Source organism: Canis lupus, chromosome 30, assembly GCF_048164855.1.
Source record: "Canis lupus baileyi chromosome 30, mCanLup2.hap1, whole genome shotgun sequence".
NCBI classification, from domain to species: Eukaryota; Metazoa; Chordata; class Mammalia; order Carnivora; family Canidae; genus Canis; species Canis lupus.
This window is the reverse complement of record NC_132867.1, coordinates 41,957,094-41,963,331: the sequence shown is the minus strand read 5'-3', so window position 1 is coordinate 41,963,331 and position 6,238 is coordinate 41,957,094. Positions and strand designations below refer to the sequence as shown.

Below are 6,238 nucleotides of genomic sequence, written 5' to 3'. Positions count from 1 at the left end.
GGGCCCGGGGCCGTGGGCTTGGTGTGGGCCGGGGCCGCGGGGAGCCCAGCAGGCTGTGGAGGGCCCGCGGTCCCCCGGGGCAGGGCCACGTTCCTGTCCTGTGCAGCCTCACCAGTGCTCGGGCCGCCTCTCAGCTCCGGATCTCCGGGTCCAGGAGTGGCAGGGCGGGTGCAGGGGGGGCGAAGACGCAGGGCAGCCGACGTGTGGATCTGCAGTCACTACAGAAACGTGCTTTCAGATGATGTGTACGCAGATGCTATTTCCCTTTTTTTTTTTTTTTTTTTTAGATTTTATTTATTCATGAAAGACACACAGAGAGAGGCAGAGACACAGGCAGAGGGAGAAGCAGGCTCCCTGCAGGGAGCCTGACATGGGACTCGATCCCGGGACCCCGGGGTCACACCCTGGGCTGCAGGTGGCACTAAACCACTGAACCACCCGGGCTGCCCTGCTATTTCCTTTAAAAAAAAGTTTTCTACGTATAAAATTCTTTATTAAGATCCCAGCTTAACTCAGCGGGCCGCCTGGCTGGCTCCGCGGGTTAAGCATCCAACTCTGGGCTTCGGCTCAGGTCATGACCTCGGGGTTGTGGGATCCAGCCCCAGGTCGGGCTCCACGCTCATCAGAGTCTGCTTCACATTCTTTCTCCCTCCCTCTCCTCCCCTCCTGCGGGCACGCTACCCCCCCCCCAAAATAAATAAACAAAATATTTAAACAAACGAAGCAACCCAGCTGCTCATTCCAAAAGCACTGACGGGGCGGTGCCGCAGCTGGTCCCGGCGGAGCCAGGCGGAGCAGACACGCAGAAGTCCCCACGCAGCCGGGACCCGACTACAAGCATGTGCCGGGCTCGGGAAGTGTGTGATGCAGGACGTAGAGCAAAGGTTCCAGACAGAAACCCGAGGACCGGCCGCTGCTGCTCCGAGTCCTCGCCGCTGGCTGTTCCTTCTGCGGGAGGAAGTGCCTGGCCCGCCCCGGGGCGTGGGCATCGGCCTCCCCTGCCCGTTTGTGCCCAGAGGCCTCCCTGTGACCTCATCCTACCCGAGGCAGCCTTTGTTGATGATTTTATCAATTTGAGAGAGAGACAGAGAGAGAGATGGGGCGCACTTGAGCAGGGGAGGGGCAGGGGGAGAGGGAGACGCCCCGCTGAGCAGGGAGCTGGATGCGGGACTCGATCCCAGGACCCGGAGATCACCACCTGAGCAGAAGGCAGACGCGTCACCGACGGACCCCCGGGAGCCCCAGGCTGTATTTTCTCCACCCAGGATGTTGACCCCAACTGAGCAAACTGGAATAGCTTCCAGACACCGCAGGGCCGCAGGTCACCCCACAACTCCTGCCGCACCAATGTTGGTGACGCTGCCCTGTCAGCTGTGACCCCCCCAGGAACGCCCCCGTGTGAGGTGAGCCCGTCTCGCACGTGGCCTGTGAGCCCCAGGTCCCCACTCTGGACCCCAAGGCCCTGCAGACACCCGGTCACGTCCCAGGGAAGGCTGGCATCTTTCCACCGACGGGCTCTCCTGCCCCAGGGCCCCTTCCCTACACGGCCGTCTACACACGCTTGGGGGGGCGGGTAACTGTTTCCTTCTCGTGCACAGGGCTGGGGTTCTCCCCCAAGGCCCTGTCCCCGCTCAGCCCTGTCCCCGCTCCGCCTCGAGCCTCCAGCCGGGGCCGCCGCGCTCTCTAAAGGGGGGCCGGGGGGTGTCACAGTGACCTGGGCGTGCGTCCACAGCCAGGCCCAGCGACCGGCGACGCGAGCAAACCTCTGTAAAGGCTCGTACACGAGGGGAGCCCGTTCAGATTTCCAAGTCGGCGTGACTGTCCGCCACCCTCGCGGGACCGGAGCCTGACTGCGGCCCGCCCCCCTGGGGCCCCTGCTCCGGGCCCCCAGCCGAGGGGATCGCGTGCTCCTGCTCCCACATTCCTTCACCGCACGACTGTGACTCCCGCCATCCGCGCGGCTGTCACCTCAGTCCTTTCACAGGATGTAAGGAGCACGTGGCCCCGTGAACACTGTCCACGCTCCAGAGCCCTTCCTTCCCTGTGTCCCGTGAAGAGCGAGCTTGGGCTCAGAGAAGACTCTTTTCTCTCTTATGGCGATCCTACAGGTTTCTTCATTTTTCTGTAAACACCAATTCCACCGGTTTGCCCGGGGTGTCCCGGCCTTAACAAGGAAGGTCCTCTGTCCCGGGAATGCGAGCCGCCTGGGCCAAGGCGGGTGGCCGGCCACCAAGCGATTGCCTCGGTTCTCTGAGGACGCGACCGTGCGTCCCGCAAATTCAACCCAATCTGGAGGTGGCTGCAGGTCCCACAGCTTAGGGGCTCGGTCCCACGGCGGCTCCTCCTTCAGATGCCAGTTGCCATGCCAGGCTGTCGCCTGTGCTTCTGATAACGAGCTGCCGATCCGAGATTCAGCTGACGCGCGGGAGCGGCCCGCGGACTCGGGAGAGCAGCCTCCTGGTAGCTGCCCGCTGATTACAAAGGATCCGAAGGAACAGAGATGAGGAGGGCGAGGTTGGGGAAGGGGTGCAGAGCTTCGTGCCAGGGGCCCGCTCGCCCCCAGGGGCCGTTTGGAGTCTTGGGACCTGGGCTGACGGCCAAGAAAGGATTCTTGAGATGTCTTTGGTGCAAACGGTGGTTTCAATAAAGCACAGGGACAGACCCTGTGGGCAGGAAGCCTGGGTCCCTGGGATTGGGAGGAGCGATTTATGCCTGAGGCCCTTGGGGGAAGTAAAGACAAAGGGAAGTTCCCAGAAGGACTTTCATATGCTCAAGACTCAGGACAGCCCGAGGCCTGGCTCGGGGTGTCTTCCCCTCCGGTGAGGCATTGAGGCATTTGGACAGTTGGGAGCCCCCGGGAGGAACCTGGACCCGGCTCACCTCAAGTGCTTGTCAACCAGGAGGGGGGAGGGAGGCAGGTTACAAGGACATTTTACTTTCCCTGCATTTCCTGGCCCTCTGTGCCCCACATCACCCACACCTCTATGTCTCCCCACCCCCCAGGAGCTCCCTGAACCCGTCGCTTTGGGCTTTCAGGGACGCCCCATCACACAGACTGATGAACTCACTGGTGATTGACGCGACCTCCAGCTCCTCTCCTCTCACAGGGTTGGTTTCCCCGGCCACCAGCACCCAAGCCGAGGTGCTTTCCAAACGTCACCCCTCGAACAGAAACTCAGAGGCACTCGAAGGGGGGCTGCTGTAAATAACAAAGGATACCTGGATCACTCTTACTTGGACTCAGGAAAGTCCAAGGGTTTTAGGAGCTTTGAGCCAGAATCAGGAAGACCAAGCATCTATGGCTTATTATATCGTATATCCCGCCTGGAATGTTGGTGAGTGAGGTCCGGAGCCGACGGCCAAGAAAGAATTTTTGGGACGTCTTCAGTGGAAAAGGGATTTTTTTTAAGACATTTTATTTATTTACTCATGAGAGACACACACACAGAGAGAGAGAGAGAGAGAGAGAGAGAGAAAGGCAGAGACACAGGCAGAGGGAGAAGCAGGCTCCATGCAGGGAGCCCGATGTGGGACTCGATCCCAGGACCCGGGGTTCAACCCCTGAGCTGAAGGTAGACACTCCACCGCTGAGCCCCCCAGGTTCCCAAGCATCTGACTCTTTTTTTTTTTTTTAATTTTTTAAATTTTTATTTATTTATGATAGTCACACAGAGAGAGAGAGAGAGGGGCAGAGACATAGGCAGAGGGAGAAGCAGGCTCCATGCACCGGGAGCCCGACGTGGGATTCGATCCTGGGTCTCCAGGATCGCGCCCTGGGCCAAAGGCAGGCGCTAAACCGCGGCGCCACCCAGGGATCCCAGCATCTGACTCTTGATGGTGAGATTGAGCCCCACGTTGGGCTCTGCGCTGAGCCTGGAGCCAGCTTGGTTCTCTCCCCCTCCCCCGGAAAGAAACAAATATGAACCAGAGTCACTCCAGGTCCATTTCCTGTTTTTGTGACACAGTCCCACTAATTTTTAAGTGATTCTCAAGAAACCTTCCCACCACGTCCCCGTGGGATGGAGGGGGGCTGAGACTCTGGTGAAGCCCTGGCTCCAAGTCTGGCCCTGCATCTCACTGGCTGTGTGACCCTGAAAACGTTTTCTGTCTTGTCAAAGTACGGGAGCAGGGGCCACTAGAGCCCCTCCCGGCCGTTCCTGAGGACTCCCCCATCTCGCATCTCAGGCCAGAGCAAATCCCTGGGCCTCAGAGGCCCCTCAGGGCAGGGACCAGGACCAGCTCCGAACCCATGCAGCTAACAGCCCCTTGCAGCTCCCACGGAGCCATCCCACACATCCGGGCAGGGTCCGTAGCAGCCCTTGACCCAACCTTGGCCTCTGTCCCCCCTCCCTCTCTCCCTCCCTCCCCCACTGAGGCCCTCTGGTTCCCCCTGGCTCCTCTGGGGGCTCCTACAGATCCCTCCGAGGCTGTCCAAGATCCAGGCCCTCAAGCGTTCCCAGACCTCAGCTGAGCTGCAGATGAGCTCTCCCGGCGGCAGCAATCAGACTGGTGCTACCCGCCCGGGAGCAGCTTTGCTCCTTTTCCGTGTGGCCTTTCTGGAAGCAACGCCTGAACCTACGAAGAGGAATGTACTCCGGGTGGCGGACAAAATACGATGGCACCGCGGACCACAAATAAAAACAAGCCTGGTAGAAAAGCCTGGTGGTGACTGGTGCAGACTCGGGTAAGGGGCCCCCGGGAGCTGCAGAACCAGGGGGCTCTGGCTTCCAGCCGACGGCCAGCCTGGTGTTTGGGGACAGCCCTACTTCCCCTCATTGCATGCCGTTGTCACCGTGTCAGTCTAAGTCCTTAACTATCTTTCTTAGAAAAACCATACGCTTTAACTGCAGACTGCCGAGAGGACGCGTCCTGCTTCCCTGAATGATCATTGCACGTGTGCTTCTCAGAACACTCGAGCGTCTCCTGGGAACGTGAAGCTGTTGGACAACTGAATGATGCCCCTACCTCCCCACCCTTAAAACAGGACACACTCTAGTTACTGAGTATTTTTGGAATTTCTGTGTTGTCGGATTGTTGCAGAACTCAGGTTGTTTTAAAATGCCATTGCTGGGGTGCTCGGGGGGCTCAACTGATGAAGCGTCTGCCCTCGGCTCAGGTCGCGGTCCCAGGGTCCTGGGATCCAGCCCAGTGTGGGGCTCCGTGCTCAGCGGGGGCTGTGGGTCTCTCTTCCCCTCTGCCCACGGTGTCTGCTCTTACAAAAGAAAAAAAAAAAAAAAAAAGCCATGCATGGCCGATGGCACTGTTTCCAATGTCACAGCGTCCACTGCATCCTGGCTCATGTTTACAGTTGCCCAACGCCCTCCGGCTCACCAAATTGTTGCCGCGAGTGTGTGTTGTCAGGTGAAAACAGGTTGGTTTCTGGGGCCACGCTTGTCAACCCAGCAGGTGTTTATTCGTTTCCAAAGGCAGGAGCTGCTGGAGTTGGGCCCCTGGCCCTCATGTCCCCTTCCTTCCTCTGGCCCTGAGGCCTGGGGCAGTTATCTACCCCCGGGGTGAGGGGCGGGGCAGAGATGGGGTCGTGCTGCCTGGAGCCCCCGCACACGGGGACCAACGGAGACAACAGTCCTGGCACACCGGCGGGGTAAGGGCAACAGAAACTTTAAAGGTTGTGGGGCCCTCGAGGGAGGGGAGGGGCGGGGTGTCACAGCCCATCCACCCGATCCCCATCCCCGATCCCTGATCCCCATCCCCGATCCCCGATCCCCGCACGAAACCCGAGCAGGCAACCGGGCTGTCGGTCACGGTCACGGGTCAGGCCGCAGACCCACTGCGTTCCCCGGGTCCTTCCCTTCCCGCCGGGGCGGGCGTGGGGCAGTGGGGTCGCGCCAGCGGGGCCGTGGGGGCCCCCGAAGCCCCGGGAGGGCGCCCCCGCCCCGCCCCCCCAGGGCTCCCCGGCCCCAGCCCCCGCCCCCCCAGGGCTCCCCAGCCCCAGCCCCCGCCCCCCCAGGGCTCCCCGGCCCCAGCCCCCGCGCCCCCAGGGCTCCCCGGCCCCAGCCCCCGCCCCACCAGGGCTCCCGAGCCCCAGCCCCGCCCCCCCAGGGCTCCCCAGCCCCAGCCCCCGCCCCCCCAGGGCTCCCCGGCGCCCCCAGGGCTCCCCGGCCCCAGCCCCCGCCCCACCAGGGCTCCCCAGCCCCAGCCCCCGCCCCACCAGGGCTCCCGAGCCCCAGCCCCGCCCCCCCAGGGCTCCCCGGCCCCAGCCCCGCCCCCCCAGGGCTCC

The 6,238-nt window shown here is 61.8% G+C and overlaps 1 long non-coding RNA gene across 1 annotated transcript; it reads right to left on the bottom strand.

Moving 5' to 3' along the window:
• Positions 1-4,996: 4,996 nt before the first annotated feature.
• On the bottom strand, positions 4,997-5,880 carry LOC140621785 (uncharacterized). The gene is made up of 2 exons (XR_012021526.1): positions 5,332-5,880; positions 4,997-5,207 (listed from the first exon to the last, which is right to left on the bottom strand). It is a non-coding gene; the product is annotated as an uncharacterized lncRNA (long non-coding RNA).
• Positions 5,881-6,238: the final 358 nt, after the last annotated feature.